Raw genomic sequence first — 17,538 nt, 5'->3', positions numbered from 1 at the left:
CCCAGTGCATGGAGCCTGCTTCTCCCTCTGCCTGTGTCTCTGCCTCTTTCTCTCTCTCTCTGTGACTATCATAAATAAATAAAAATAAAAAAATAAAATAAAAAAAAAAAAAACAAAATTAAATCAAGATAGAACAATGTATCCAAATATAAAAGATAAAACTTTTGGAAGAATATATAAGGGCAAACCTTCTTGCCCCGGTCCAGACAGAGATACTAGACATAAAAACCAAAACAAAATTCATAAAAAGAAAACATTAGCAAATTTAACTAAAAACATAACAAAAATTTTTCCACTGTGAAAAAGAGTATTAAGGAATTAAAATGACAAGCCATTAACTGGAAAAACATTTACAAATCACATCTCTGACAATTTGTATTCCAAATATATAAAGAACTTTCAAAATTCAACAGGAAAAAAAATTAAAAAAAACCTCAGTTAAATAAAAGACAAATGATTGAATATACACTTTACCTAAGGAGAAATAAAGATAGCAATTAAGTACATTAAAAGATGTTCAACCTCTGAAGCCACTAGAATACCTCCACATATTTGCATAGCTAAAATTTTAAAAATGACAATAATACAATTTTAAAAATGGATAATACTAAGTGGTAAGAAGAAAGGAGAGCAACTGGAATTCTCATATATTGCTGATGGGAATGCAAAATGTTACAGCCACTTAGGGAAATAGCTTTTCAGTTTCTTATGAAATTAAATATACACTTACTATTAGACACAGCTGTGGCATACCTGGGTATTTACCTTAGGAAATTAAGTATTCTGGTTACAGAAAAATATGTAAATGAATGTCTATGGTGTCTCTGTTCATAATCACCCAAAATTGGAACCAACTTACACACTCTTCAAGAGATGAAGGCTTGTGAAGAAACTGTTGCATCCATACAATGAAATCCTCTTCAGTAATACATGTGAATGAACAACTGACACATATAATCACTTGGGTGAATCTAAAGGTATTATGCCATGGGAAATAAGCCAGCCTCAAAATTCTGTATGTTTTCATTTGAATTATGTTCTTGATAATACAAAGCTATAGTGGACAGAGAACACATCAGCATTTGCCAGGAGTTAGACATGAGGGTGACTAAAATGTGTGGTCTGAGTGAGCCTTGTAGGCAACGCCACTGTTTTGTATCCTGATTATCATGGGATTATGTAAACCTACCCATGGGTTAACACTTAAAGAATTGTACACCAAAAAAAAGTCAAGTCAATTTTATTCTATGATAATTTAAAAATAAACTTAATTTTTAAAGCGGCAGATATAGATATTTTCATCAATCATATTTGCAATATGCTATTAAATAAAAGCACTCTACACAGCAATATATATGTTATACATAGTCCCACTAGTATAAAATATGTAGGTACATTAATATAAATACAGAAAAAAATGCACACACATTTACTCATCCAATGTCTGGAAAATATATACCAAATTGTTAATATCGGGGGGCACCTGGGTGGCTCAGTGGTTGAGCATCTGCCTTTGGCTCAGGTGGTAATCATGGGGTCCTGGGATCAAGTCCTGCACCAGGCTCCCTGCAGGGAGCCTGCTTCTTCCTCTTTCCATGTCTCTGCCTCTCTCTCTGTGTCTCTCATGAATAAATAAATAAAATCTTTTAAAAATTGTTAATAACAGTTATATCTTTTCATTTCTTCACATTTTTTATGATTTGCAATTCAAAAGCATACTAAAATCTGAGCAGAAATATTTCCTTAAAAGGATCTTTCCCACACCAACTCTTATTTATGTAACACAATTTCACACAGTATCTTTGTTATGTATAAAATCAAATTAAAAACTCTGTCATGTTTGGATAATAACCACAAAGTTAAATACATTAAAACCAGGAAAAAGTAGGTTTTTATTAAATACCAATATACAATGGGTTTATACACTAAAGTTATAAACATTGTCTTAGAAGCAACCAAGCAATTAGGAGGGGAGCTATAGATAAAGGAAGTAGAAGGATTATCTGTTTTGGAGGAGGGTAAAATCTTATTTTGTGATACCTGTTGATAAAAATTACCGGAATAGAAATCTGAGCTCTTTACAGACTAATGAATCTGTATAAGTAGTTTGCTGAGAGGAGAAAGATAGGAGAGGAAATAAAGATGTGAAGGGACACATTGCTTCTAGGGCATATAAAGTATAAGAAGATTGTATAGAGAAAGCGGCACGACTTATCTCTGATTTTTCCATCCTCTTTCCCTTTAAAGGCAATGGTCCTCATAATGAGAAAGGTAAATCAAATACTTAAGAGGAAGTAAATCCCAGGATTAGAGAGATGTTTGTAAGAGAGCAACAGGTACATTTAATGAGTTCAGATTTCAAGGGCCGAGTACATACTAACATAATTTGTGGCTGGGATTACTGATACACTGTCAATATTTCAAGGCATTATCAAATACCAGAGATAAGCAAATATGCCAAATTTTAATAAAGTAGTAAGAGATTAATTTTGAACTTCATAAACCAGTAATCTTGTTGTCAGTATTTCAAGGATTCTTGAAAGACTCATTAAGTAGATATTTGGGGAGTAGATGGCAAAGAAATTAGAGATGTGGATAGGATAACAGAGATTCAAACAACAGTTACAAAGCATTCGTTTAAAGGCATTGTTTTAGGTGCAGTGTATGTGAAAGAGATATAAAAATGAAAATAACAAATCATTATGTTCTTTAAACCCCAAGGCATTTTTTTAAAGATTTTATTTCTTTATTCATGAGAGACACAGAGAGAGAGAGAGAGAGAGAGGCAGAGATACAGGCAGAGGGAGAAGCAAGCTCCCCCCTGGGAGCCTGATATGGGACTTGATCCTGGATCAGAGGATCATGACCTAAGCTGAAGGCAGACACTCAACCACTGAGCCACCCAGGCATCCCAACCTCAACACATTTTTAATAACATTTCATTTTAATCCACTGAGCCACCTGCACCCCATGATTTGTTAACCTCAAAAATAAAATCCTTAGGTATTTAACAAGCAAAATGAGTTTATTCAGATACAACAGAGAATTACAATTTAGGAAAAGCAATCTATGGCAAAAACATAGGAGCATCTGAAGAACGAAGAATAAGAACATTCTCTTTCAGAGATAAGGGGGACATTGGAAATGCTGTCATAAACAAAAACTCCATTGGAGTAAAGTGAGAGCTCCAATTAGAGTAGCTTTTCATTTATTTTGTTGTGACAGTTTCTTATTGGCTGGGCTGTTGCTGGAGGAGGAGAAAAACATTTCTCCCTCTTACTGGGGTAGCAAAGTAGCTAAAATAGTATCTTTTGCAATGTATGTCTCTTCTGAAGCATGAGGTCTACAGTTGAGGAGTGGTAGAGCACGGGAGAGCTCCTCTTCTGGTTTCCCAGCTCCCTTTTGAAAGAAGTTTCCTTTTATTAATTGTCACAGATTAAATAACAGTATCTGTAAGTAGAGTTTTATGAAATAAAACACAAAAAGGCAGAAGGAGTTGTTTTATGCATCTCCGCCTATGAAGAGTAAAGCTATTGGCTAGAAATATTCAGGGGCACTCTGTGACCTCCCCATCCACATTCCCTATTTCCATACCAATGACTGAATCAAGACCTCCCTCTAGATCATTAGAGCCATAAGATGTCCTTCAGCAACAATCATCAGGAATCTTTGAAAAAAATAAATGTTGATTATTTTTAAGTCTTTGAAATTACATAGCATAGCAGGGGCCACACAGTGAGGTTGTGAGGATTGAGAGAGAGAGAGAAAAAGGGAGTTGCAAAAGGGTCTGAGGTTCTGCTTTTATGGAGGTTGAGGATGCAGGCCTAGAGTTTCATGGGCTCACTCTTTATTGGTGAATTTAAAACAAAAGAGGTAATTTAAAGCCTGGAGAAGAGAAAAAAAACAAATGGCCCAGATGTTCAGTTATCTAAATCAACCAGGATCTCTAAAACAAAGGAGCCTCAGAGGGAAAAAGTGGGTGACTGGCAAGGTGTTTATTGGGATGCCTTTTTGAAATGGGCCTGGCAATCAAAACTTAAGTCAGGCACTTGCAATGCAAAAAGCAAAACAAAACAAAACAAAACAAAACCTGTTCAGGGCTTACACTTTGACAGTGGATAGAGAGTCCTTTCACTGTAGACTGAGTAAGAGAAAATGTTTTGAGAATATGTGGTTTGGAATGAGGAAAATCTGGACATAGTGGGCTGAGGTAATAACTGTCTTTGGAGTCAATTACCTTCTGCATGGGATGATGGAAGAGGAAGGGGAAATGAGGGGCATCACTGAGCTATTTTGCAGAAAGAACATGATAAATCATTAAAAATATTCAGGTAAAAATATTTTTGAGTAGATCTTCTTTTGGACCTGTCATTTTTGATGATTATTGACATAGAAACCTATTGATGAAACAAAGGTAATAAACTATAAGGTGTTTTACTTAAAATAGGCCCATTTATGCTATATGCTAACATGAAAGAAAGAAAAGGAAGGAAGGAAGGAAGGAAGGAAGGAAGGAAGGAAGGAAGGAAGAAGGAAGAAGGAAGGAAGGAAGGAAGGAAGGAAGGAAGGAAGGAAGGAAGGAAGGAGAAAGAAAGAGAAAAAGAAAGAGAAAGAAAGAAAGAAAGAAAGAAAGAAAGAAAGAAAGAAAGAAAGAAAGAAAGAAAGAAAAAGAAAGAAAAGACTGCAAATTTCAGTGGCCTAGCATAATAAATGCCCTCACTCACATTACACAACCAATGTAGATCAGTGAGAGACCCTTCTGTGGTCAGTGACTCAAGGTCTTGGGCTAATAAAACTCCAATATTATACAACATCACCATTTAGAGCACAAGGACTCTAACATTCCTGTGTCAGAGGAAGAAACAACTTGAAGAATCCTATTTTCTTGCTTGTACTTTGCTTCAGAAGTGCGATGTATCACTTAAACTTCCAGACTAATGTCTAGAAGCAGTTATATGGTCTTGCCTAATGGAAAGGAGGCCCAGAAACATCAAAAAAAGCACATGGATTCTCAGGGAATGAAATATAGCTCTACCACAAGAAATCAGAGTTAGAGAAATGAATTTATGAATCACTAACATAAAGTTGTTGCTGGGGCTGTGGAAATAAATGAGATAACTCAGGATGAGACCTGTGATAGAGGCAGGGATCATATTTACTCCAGGAAAACAAAGCCAAGGAAGGGAATTGATACAGACGAGGATGAAGTGGTGTGCTAGGGGAGACTCCAGTCAAGGAGGTCAAAAAAAAAAAGAAAGTTTCTTACAGTGGGAGGGTTTCAGCAATCAAATGCAGTTAAGGAATCAAATTGTAAAATGTCAGAGAGGAAGCCTTTGGATCTCTCACCTGTAGGTTCAGAGGAAATACTTTAAAAGAAAAATTTGAGAAGAGCCTTGAAGATGACATACATATTTCAGACCTTGGAGAAGTACATGATAGTGAGGAAGTGAAGACAATGAATACAATTTTCATTTTCTCTTGGTAAACACCTACAGCAAATCTCAACAATCTTAGTCCTTAGGTAAATGTCTTCCCTTCTCCTGAATTCAATTGTGTGTTTTATAAAATAAACAAGAGCTTAATTCTGTGCTTGCTTCCAGTTCTGGAAGTACTAACACTAATAATAGTGGCATTGACAGTAATAACTACGAACTATTTATTGTCAAGAGCTTATGAGGTATTGTGCTAGATGCTTTCCATGTACTACCTGATGCATGATTACATTGATATTTTATATTTTAAAGATTTTATTTACTTATTTATTTACTTACTTATTTATTTGAGAGAGAGAGAGAGAGAGCCCAAGCTGGGGGAGGAGCAGAGGAAGAGGGAATAACAGACACCCTACTGAGCTCAGAGCCTGATGTAAGACCTGGAGATCATGATCTGGGCTAAGTCAGATATTAACTGACTGAGCCACCCAAACACCTTATATTCTTATTTGAAAGAAGAGACTCGTGAAATTTAGATTAAATGACTTCCCCAAAGTCACGCATTTATTATGGGGATAAGTTTGGATTATAGCCCAAGTCTGTCTATTTCAAAGTCATATATTTATTTATTCATAATTAATAGCAGATTAGGTACATAGCAAAGTTCTACCTCTATCTTGATATATTTGAATTATGATATCCTTGTTTATAAGTTGTCAAAATATGGATGATTGTATTAATATATAATTGAACAATTGAACAACTACTTATAAAACATGTTGATTAGCAGATCAATGATGAACTCTAACATTTGACTCTGTCCCCTTCAAAATTTCAACTAATGACTTCAATGAGCACAGGTTAGCACTGATAAGTGGCTGTTGAATCTAGCCACTCTGTGGAGGGAACAATTTTGTTAAGTCTGGGACTTTTGAGGCTGCCTAAGTAGAAAGTAGAGTTGACCAACTTAATATTTCTACTGAAAAAGACCCAAGGATTTAGTTGGCTGCAAGCTCAGGGCAGACAAGACAATCATGCGTTGCTATTTACACTAATGTGACCCAAAAAAAACGAGTGAAAGGATATCGACAATCCCATCGAATGTGGTCTGAACTGAATAGAAAATACTTGGACTTAAAATATTGGCACCACATTTTAAGAGTAACACTGAAAACCTGTGGATTGTTCCAAAGAGAATTATCAGAATTATCTAGGCATTAGAAGCCACATCACATGGAAAAAGACTAAAGACGCTGAAAATATTTCATTTGGCAAAGATAAAGCTCGAGGAATTGCAAACTTTTGAAGAACTACCCTAAGAAGATATTGCAAAAGTTCGAAAAATGTCTTCTTTTATTGAGCTTAAGAAGGCATTTTGTAGCTTTCAACTTCAGTCTCTGTCCATCCTCTGGAGTTAGATAAAATAAATCAGATATGTAAATTATAGCTACCCTATAGAAATGAGCTGCTATTAAAATAACCAAAGTTTTTAGAGTACTATATAACTAAGATGACTATTTTATTTCTTTTCCAAACAAGGTCACTCTGGAGAGCAAAAATGGTGTTACCAATAATTGTCCTGAAAATACACTGGGACTCTAAGGAAAACTGAAATTCTCTGTCTTACTGAAATTTTGCTGCTATTTTGTATAGTGCATCTGATAATAATGATTAGCTTTTCCTTTTACAGGTGAGAGACCTGAGGTATAAAAGCTTACCGCAAATCACACTGTTACATGTGCCCATCAGAATTCAAATTCAACCCTAATGTCGAGTCTGCTTGATGCCACAGCTCAAAAGTTATAGCCTTCTTATTAATACATTCTTATTCTGGGGAATTATTTTCCTGAAGTCCTGAAATCACCTTTTTTTTAGAAAAAAGTGGAAGAAATGTTCACATTCTACAGAGGGTTAGATTTTAAATATGCCACATTTTATGAGTTATGGTCTAAAATGGAATTATGTCAGCTTTTATAGCTGGGCTATAGTCCCCAGACAGTCAGTCATAAAGTAATCTAGTTTCTTTCTTTCTTTCTTTCTTTCTTTCTTTCTTTCTTTCTTTCTTTCTTTCTTTCTTTCTTTCTTTTTCTTTCTTTTTCTTTCTTTTTGTAATCTAGTTATTTCTGTCAAGGTATTCTATAGATGTGATTCAAGCCACAATCAGTTGTCTTTAAGTAAGAGAGATTACAGTAGATAATCTGCAGGTTGGCGGGGCTGATTCAAACAGTTGGAAGATCTTAGTACAGAACTGAGACTTTCCAGAAGAAATTCTACTTTTAGGCTGAAATTTCAGCTCATTCCAAGCTCATCCAAGACTGTAAGTCGTGTCTTACAGATGTTAGGCTTACGTAGTTAACCCCTCTTGCCACATGGCCACTTCTTAGCAATGAATCTCTTAATATATATTTTCTATGGGCTCTCTTTCTCTGATTAATACAGGGGCCATATACTCAAACCAGTGGAAGTGGTAAGGGGGCAGAAACAGAATTTAACATTAGTGAAGTTTCTTCCAGGTAGGTAAGCAAAGTGATCAAAGGCAAGGTGGTCTGTGGTCAAGATTCAGGCACCGGTTAGGTGAAGGGACTGTCTCTAGTCTCCAGAGATAGAACTAATAAGATTAAGATTTAGATGGCAACCTTCATGCTAGGAACTGAAGAAGATGCTCTTCATCCCCATCCAAAGTTCCTTGCCCTCATCGCTTCAGTAATATAGGCTAGACTTTCATCTGCTCATCCTTCCTCCTCCCTTCCTATCTCCCTTCCTTCCCTCCTTCCTGTGAACTCAATGAAGTTTCTAGATCCTACTTTGCTGCTTTTAGGCCAGGTCAGAAGTACAGGGGAGTCAACATCCTTAGGGAGCAGCACTCACCCAACAAGCTAGAGGTGCTGGTTCATTTGTCCCTCATTTCTTGGGAGTGATAACGCAGAGATTCGTGTTTAACATGGACTTTTAAAAATTCCCAGAAATAGCTAATGGTAAGCACAGTATATGCAGGTGCTGCCCTGATGAAACTATCATTTCATTTTTTCTGAAGCCTTCAATGAGGTTTCAAGGCTGTGTCCTCTACATTATAGAATCCTAGAGCAGGAAAGCATCTCACTTCTTCTCTGTCCCTTTTAGCCTCTAGTTTCCACCTACCCACAGTGGTGACTTGGTTATTAATGAATGCTTTATTGGTCATTCATTTTCCCAATCACTTTCTAATGCCTCTGGCAGTGCTTCCATAGTTTTAGCACAAAACTATGTGTACTTGCATTCATATTTCCAGATCTATTTCTCATAAAATTCAAAACTAAGAAAAAATGAGTTAGTGGAACAGAAACTTTCAATAAGAAGAGAATAGAAATGTTCTGATACAAAGAAGTCATGGATAAGAATTCAAGGCCATTAAGCAGGGTGGGCTGTGGCATTTGGAGCAATATGGGAAGTACTAGTGAATGCTGGGTTCTGTGGTCTAAGCTAAGCACATGTGGGTAGTAAATATGAGACATGAGTTCTGCAGGTCAAGAGATTTAGATCCTCAGCACAGTTTCTGGAACATGGTAAGATAGTGAATTAGATTGACCTGTCAATGCATATTCTGCTTTGGGATTTAATGGTATTGCTTAGCCTACAAACTAGGCCAGTGTGAAAAAGAGAGAAAAAGAGAAGTGATCTTTAAGTTTTCTTCCAACTTTAAGATTCTATGCTATTCCAAAGAACACAAACCTTGAAACCTTGGAAAAGCTTCATGAAGGTGAACTAAAAGTACTATGAGGTAGGATTCATGTATATTTTGTTCACTGTTGACTATCTGTGCTGGGCAATAGTATGTCTTCATGCTTTGAATAAGCTCATACTTTGAATGAGTAAAAACACCACATAGAAATATAAGATTCATTTCTTGCACACTTGATCCCATGTGAAAACTCTCTTTCCAGGCAAAGAACCATTGTCCCATTTATATTAACCTTTAGTGGCCCAATTTTAATATCTTTATCACTCATAACTAAATACTTCCTTTTTTCCCTTTTTTAAAAAGAGTTTAAAACATTTTTTATTGACACAGAGAGGGAGCATAAGCAGATGGAATGGCAGGCAGAGGGAGAGGGAAAAGCAGGCTCCCCTCCTAGCAGAGAGCCCAATGTGGGGATTGATCCCAGGACCCTGAGGTCATGACCTGAGCTGAAGGCTGTTGCTTAACCAACTGAGCCACCCAAGTACCCCATATCTAAATACTTTTACAGTTTTCTTCTATGATTTGATGACACAGGTGACAGAGTCTACCATCCCAAGTTCAAATCCATTCTTTGCTTAGAGTGTATCTCAAGATAGTCAATCTAATTTGTCTGCCTGGACTTCAGTTTACTCCATTAACGTTTATAAAAGAGAACATAGTAATAGTACCTACCTTTCAAGATGTTGAGAGAAATAAATTGCTTAGAATAACATCTCACATCAAGTTATCACTCAAAAAATGTAATGACTCACAGTACTATATGTATCCACACTTTCATTCCAAATTTTGTTGACATACTTTTCTGATTTTTACCAATATGCTTAAGTAAAATAGGTTCTAATTTTTAAGAAGCATGATACATACAATCCTGGGCAGATACGGAGATTATTATAACTTTCATCTCACCTACAAGATGTAAAACAGCAATATTGCATCTGGAAGTGAGAGCCAAGCAGGTTAGAGGATGTTGAATTGCAGATCGTTTCTGAGTTGCCGTTGAGTTGATCTTAAAAGTCAAGGCAGGCTCTGACTACTGATGAGCCTACTTTGAGTAGGATGATGCTAGTTTTCAAAAATTATGTTGGGCATGAATAAAATGTTCACAGCCTGACCTGAGAAGAAAATAAAGATAATGGTGCTCTGAGGAATGGAAGGCGGACATTTTCCATCATATATTTCCTTACTCAGCAGGTACATATCCCTTCCATGCATTGATAATGCTTAGTACTAATACTATTTTCAGTTCTGTCATGGGAAATCTGTAAGTCCTGTAACCCAAACCCGTGAGCCAGCCCTGAGAGAATTGCCCTCCACTGAGCATGTAACCTGTAGAGTTTTTCCTTCTATCAGTGTTTGGAAAAGAAGGGATCAGTCGAGCAAGAGTGACCTATCATAGGAACAACCCAAGGAATACGCTCTAAGGGTAAGAGGCCTGGCCCCTTAAGCAGTTTACTTCTTTTTGAGAGAAAATACCAAAATACATCCACCAACAATGATTTTTCTGGTACTTAAGGAAATGCTACTCTAATTAGAAATAAAATAGTTTCACCAGCAGGTATAATTAAGGAAATCTCATTGAGGGAATCTAAAATTGAGGAAGGCCTTCCTGGAAGGTGGACAGAATTTGGATTGACAGAGAAGCTAGAGCATTCCAGTTTCCTGTAATACAGTCACGTGAAGACTGGCAGGCAAAAGAGCCAGTGATCTCCCTCACCCCCTCATCCCTCAATAACTTGCCAGATCTGTTCTTAATCCTGCCATCAACCTCCAAAATGGAGCTGCTTTTACCCCAGAAGAGCATCTATATAGCCATATTATATTTTAAGTCTTTACTCTGCTTTAAATATAAGCATGGATATAGAAACCAAGCTCCAGAATCGTTATCTCAAAAAGGAATAAGATGAAATGTCAATGGGATATTTTCCATTTTCTTGGCTTCTAATTTAATTTGACTAAAGGCCCATGGTTGCTCTTGATTTAGGGACCAGATCTGGAAATTAGAGATTTGTCTTCCAGCATCAGCTAATTGCTAAACCAGGAAGAATTTGTCTGATTTCTAACCTTTTACATAATTGTTAACAAATATTACTTGAGCATTTATTTTACAGAATTAATTGCTAGTACTATTTCATTTCTGTCTTTTAGCTCCAGGATCATTATGCAAGTGTTTATTATTTTATCTTGATCAACTATCTGCAAACTCTTTCTTGCTTAAATAATCAGAAAAAGGGGAGGTTTGCTTTACTGGGTAGCCTGAGTTATATTCTCATCTATATCCACAAAACCCAATTAATTGGTTTATTGTTGTCAAACTGCACTGAGCTGTAATAGAATAAAAATGAGTGTAAAAATATTCATATTTCCCTGATTTTTTTCAGGAATTCTTCAAAAATTCATAAGAAGTGCCTGGGTGGCTCAGTGGTTGAGTGTCTGCCTTAGGCTCAGGGCATGATCCCAGTTCAGGGATCGGGTTCCGCATCAGGCTTCCTGAGAGGAGCCTGCTTCTCTCTGTCTTTTGTCTCTGCCTCTCTCTCTATGTCTCTTCTCTCATGAATGAATGAATAAAATCTTTTAAAAAAATCATAGAATTTATGAATAATACTCTTCAATAGGAAGCAAGTCATTTCTACATTACATGTTTCTTAAAAATATGAGCCACTCTTATGAGGTTTGTACCTATTCATTAATATTTTCACTTTATTTTCCTTTAAGAGAAATCTTGGTGGAAATTAATCCCTGATGACAGGTCTCTGAAATTCAGCTAATGATTAATAATGATGAGAATCACTTTGGAGACCTAATATTGCTCATTCCATGAGGGGCTAAAATGAACTCAGGTCTCAGCTGTCTGGCTAATAATTCCATTCATAGATGGTTCTACAAACTACAGTTCATAGGTCAAATCCCACTTCCTGCCTATTTTGTTAGGATAAATGAACTATTTTTTTACATAGGCGATTAAAATTAAAGGAAAATGGTGACTTATGAAAATTAAATGAAAATTATGAGACACTCTGACTTCAGCGACCATAAAATAATTTTCTTAGAACACAGCAATATTCATTTATTTATGTATGGTCTGTGACTGTTTTTGATCTACAACAGCAAAGTTCAGTATCTGTGATACAGAACATATGACTTGAAAAACCTAAAATATTTACTCTCTGGCCCTTCACTGAAAAAGCTTGAAGAACTTGTAGGGCAAAGGGCACTGAATTTGACCTCAGTGCATGAGATCTTAGGTCTTGTCCTTGATCTGTTACAGGCTAGACATGGAACTTTTGGGAAAGTCTTTAATCCTAGTGAGACTTAGAATTCTAATTTATAAATTGAAATGAACAGGAATGTGTAATGTAGGGAAAGTATAGTGAAAGTACATGTTAAACGGTAAAACAATCTAAAATGGAGACTAATATTCAATTAGGCACATGCATGCATTTGTGCCAAGAAATTCAAACAATGAAAATTTGACCAAGACTTTCCAAAAGATTAAATTTAAATTTAGAAAAAAAAATAATAAAAAAAATAAATTTAGAAAAGCAATTTGGGCATAAGGAAAAAAAGTAGAAGAGAAAATTTTACAGATTACAAATTCAATTCCTTAATTCATCTAACAGAAGCAAACTTGCCACTTTCTTGATCTTTTCAAGGAATCTACCATCAACTTGTAGAGTAAAATGTGTATAAAGATGAGTTTCACCTCTTCACTTTATATAGAACAGATATATGTGTGCACATAGACTATGTGAATGGGCATATTTTAATATATGCAGATAAATTGCAAGAGGAAGAGTACCAAGGGGACCCACTTGTCCTTGACGCCTCAACTGGCCTTATGAAATAATGAAATTTCTCCAATTAATAAAACTGTCAGTTCCAAAGCAACCAGGTTGGAAATAAATTACAGGAAGTTTCCTTTTTCAGCAGAAGGTTGAGGGCAGGTCTGTATGTCTTTAAGTGGGTACTAAATTCTGTGTGTAAAGACAATTGAAGGAAGCTCCAGGAAGCCTGGCTGCTGGACCCTCAGGCAGCCCGCTGGCAAGAGGCAGACAGACAGTCCAGGCATTCCTCATACAATCACGGCCTTTCCGGTGACATTCCACTTTGCAGAATGATGCCACTTTTGTCAATGAGCCAAGTTCCCAGTTCAAGAGCACCAATCTACTCTGAACAAAAGGAATCATCTGGGGCAGGCCTGTTTTGATAGCCTGCCTGGCTCCTGGGGTGGCTTGGGTCCAAGGGAGGATGTGGACCACAATGCCTTTGAGTCGGATCCTTAGGGGGTCATAAAGGTAAAAGAAGATAGAGACAGGAGAATAAGTGTCTCTGGTTGGCTATAAACACTAGGCAAAATTGCAGGATTAAGGACTCATCAGTGGGTCAGAGGTGACCCCTAGTGGGATCTGCAGCTTTCTTCTGCTCAGTTAAAATAATCTTGGTGGTAGTATATCTCAGGTGCTGCTTGATGAAGGCAAAATAATAATTAATAATAATAATAATAATAATAATAATAAAGGGGGAGAGAGGGAAGAGGAATAAATTTAGAAATCAATAAAGAAAGAAATGGGGGAGAAAAAAAGAATAGCTAAAGAGAAATAATACAAAGGAGGAAGAAGGAATTCCAAGCAACAAAAAGAGAAAGTGTATAACTGTCCATTTGAGAATTTTTTCCTTGGTGAAGGAGGCATTGATTACTACTGCTGAAAAAAATAAGATCATATCATTCTTCAATTTAAAACCTCCTATGGGGATCCCTGGGTGGCGCAGCGGTTTGGCGCCTGCCTTTGGCCCAGGGCGCGATCCTGGAGACCCGGGATCGGATCCCACGTCGGGCTCCCGGTGCATGGAGCCTGCTTCTCCCTCTGCCTGTGTCTCTGCCTCTCTCTCTCTCTCTCTCTCTCTCTCTCTCTGTGACTATCATGAATAAATAAATAAAATCTTTAAAAAAAAAAAAATAAAATAAAATAAAAAAATAAAAAAATAAAACCTCCTATGACCTGCCACTGAACCTCAAAGCAGAAATCATACCCTTCTGCAAAGTCTGCATGGTCATATGTGGCCCAGCCAATCCTCTTTCAAATCCTGTCTTAACCTCTGTCCACCTTGGTTACCAAGGACAACAACTACTTTTAGGCTCTTCTACCAACTAAGCACTTTCCTCCCTTAGGATCTTGGTATTTGCTGCTCCCTCCATCTGGAATAATCCCACACTGGTTTCATTTTGTCATTCAGTCTTGGCTTCAATATTACCCACTCAGAGAATGCTTCACTGTCCATCCAAGACGAAGCAGTGGTCCTCCCCCATCTCCATCCCCACACATTTGTTATGTTACATCATGTCATATAATAAATTAATTGTAATATGTTATTTCAGTTGCAATGTATTATATCAGTGGTGATTATAATATATTGTATCGATTATATTATGATCATAAACATAAATATATAATTTCGATTTAGCTAATACTCTCACAGAGATGGATTAAATTTTAACTTTATTATTTGTCTTTTCCACTGAAGTGCAAACTCCATGAGAGCAGGGCCTTACAGCATACCCAATGTGTACCAGGTGTTCAGTATTCATTTGTTGGGTGGATGACAAAATAAATTGCTCATAGAGACTTTTTTAAAAGTTGGAGTTAGAAATGGCTTAGAGGTATTCCAACCCTTTCTATATATATTTTCCTGCTGAAGAGATTAAAACCTTTAGAGTTTAAGTGGGTTTTACAACATCATACATTTTTTTGGGGGGTGAAAATAGGCAGAACCACAATACCTTACAATATTTCCTTGATTAAGTACTGAGTTTCTAGCTCCAGAAGTGACACTAGATAAGTCATTCTTTACAACATGTTGGCATGTTGCAGTGTAAGGATAAAACTCGAGAAAGCTATCATTCCACTTTGTATCTGCTCTCTAGATAGAATGTAAAGGAAAAGAAAGGGTGTTTAGTCAAAAGTAATTGAGAGTTATATTTCTTTGTTATTTTAGGTTTTGGTAAATGAAGATGCCATAAGATCATCCATCAATGGTATGACTCTCAAATATGTGAGTTCCCAGGAGACTGGATTCTTCCTTGTACAGTCAGGAGGAACTTCCCTTACATCGATACATCCAAGCAGATGGAAAGACAGTACCTTGCTTTGAAAATTCATGTCATCTTAGTAGGGCTAAACCTTTGATGTAACTAATAGATCCTCCATTTCTCAAATTAGCAAAATACTGACTCCTGTTAAGTAAATTGAAGCATTGAATGGCTGGGCTTCCCACTGACATTGAGGCTATCCATGCACAACCAGCTTACTTGTTCTCCAAATGTATTAAGAAGTGCCAGTTAAATAATTATATTTTATTTTTTTAATAATTATATTTTAAACACAGAACCTGCATCAGCAGGTGTATTTGTTTCCTAAGATTTCTATAATAAATGAGATGACTTAGAACCACAGAAATATATTGTCTCACAGTTCTGGAAACCAGAAGTCCAAAATCAAGATATAGGTAGAGTTGGTTCCCTGTGAGAGCTATACAAAGTCAACAATGACAAAACACCTATGTCATGTCTCTCCTCTAGCTTCTGGTGGTCTGGTGGTAATTGTTGGCATTCCTTGGCTTAGAGAGGCATAACCCTGACCTCTGCCTCCAGCTTCATATGGAATTTCTTCTGTGCACACAACTATCTCCAAACTTCCCCTTTTCATGAGATCACTAGTCAGATTAGATCAAGGCCCATCTTAATGATCTCAAATTAACTCATTATATCTTGAATAGACCTATTTCCAAAGAAGGTCACATTCTGAGGTACTGGGGGCTAGGACTTCAACATATAAATTTGAGGGAGACACAATTCTACTTATAAAATAAGGTGGGTTTTCACCACTCTCAGACTGACTCACACAGAGTGACATCTCATGAGGAAGTTGCATTTACTTGTGAAGGTGGTAGGTTCAGAGATTCCCCTTAACAAATCATTGATTTTAATCCCAACAAATGTTCTATACCAAATATTTATATTATAGACAACAATTCCAGTCACTTCACTGAGCCCCTGCCTTTGGCCAGACACTGCGTGTAGACACAAGAAATCCAGTCAATGACCAAATAATAATAATAATAATTTAGAATGCAGGGTGTCATCCAATTCCTTGCCCCTGACTAAATATATAAATACAATCAATATTTTGGAGAACTATGGGAGTGCCTGGGTGGCTCAGTCAATTAAGCATCTGACTTTTGATTTTAGCTCAGATCATGATCTCAGGGTTGTGGGATCGAGCCCCATGTTGGGCTCTGAGTTCAGCACTATTCTGTCCCTTTCTATCTGCTCTTCCACCCCCACCCCGTTCCCTCCCTCTCCCTCTCTTTTCTGTCTTTAAAATAAATAAAATCTTTAAAAAAGTATTTGGGGGGACTATGACTACAATGGGGTCTTCCAAGTGGAAGTGTGTGTGAAAAGTGTTCAGAGAGAGGAAATGCATGAGCTGAATATTTGAGCAATAGAATAAGCTGTGCTGCTTCTTTTGGAATTTTTAAATCTACGAAGAAATACAAGTCAAACACAATACAAGGAAATTGAGAGATGATTTTTAGTTTTCCCCAAAAACATGAAGTCAAGTGATCTTTAGGGTTTCAGCTCATTGTAGAGTAACTGTCAGAGTGACCTTGTATTTGAAAATCATGCATTACATTTGTGCAGTTTTCTGAGCCTCATATAGCCAGTGTGCACCTCTCTGAAGACACTGCTGGCTAGGTTTTGTTATATTACTAAACGTGTTCTGCTCCCGTTCACTAAAAGTCTTTTCAACTCTTAATGTGCATTTATATCTAAAATCTCCTCTTTCCCTTTAGTGGAAACAGCAGAATGTAATCCTGCAGGGAGACTGTTGAGGTTTAACCTGTATCACAAACAGGTTTTATCTGCTCTAGCACACACTATAGAGCTCGAGAAGCTCTGAGCCATTTGTCTCTGTAGGCTCTTCGGAGTATTGAAGTAATAAGCCATCACTGGGTCAAAAAGCAACAAAGAACACACCTCATAGGGATTTGTAGATGTGTTTCAAAAACCCTCAAGGTACAAGCAAGTATGGCCTACTTGTATGAGATAACTCCAGAAGGCCTATGGAATGCTTTATAAATATGTCAGGATTGAGTATGTATGAGAGATAGCTCATGCTGCATTTCTTGAATGATATAGTGGTACATACATAAATAAGGAAGGGCACACTGTCCTGGAGGAGAAGTCCTAGTGCTGCCCTTTGCTGCTTTGGCACACAAGGCTAGTCATTTAATGATTCCAGATATCACTGTTCTCAGCAATGAATTGAAGAGTGTGAACTAGATCTATTTTCCAAAAATTTCCTCTGCTAACAACCACATACATTATTTCCA

General features: G+C 36.9%; 1 long non-coding RNA gene across 1 annotated transcript in view; it reads right to left on the bottom strand.

Moving 5' to 3' along the window:
• LOC140639470 (uncharacterized) overlaps positions 1-17,538 on the bottom strand; it is a 46,496-nt gene that overhangs the window by 9,796 nt on the left and 19,162 nt on the right. The window contains exon 2 of the long non-coding RNA XR_012036185.1: positions 10,057-10,262. This is a non-coding gene — a long non-coding RNA (uncharacterized lncRNA). The remainder of the gene's footprint in view (positions 1-10,056; positions 10,263-17,538) is intronic.

The sequence above is a fragment of the Canis lupus genome, chromosome 9 (genome assembly GCF_048164855.1).
Source record: "Canis lupus baileyi chromosome 9, mCanLup2.hap1, whole genome shotgun sequence".
NCBI classification, from domain to species: domain Eukaryota; kingdom Metazoa; phylum Chordata; class Mammalia; order Carnivora; family Canidae; genus Canis; species Canis lupus.
This window is presented reverse-complemented; position numbering and strand designations above follow the sequence as displayed.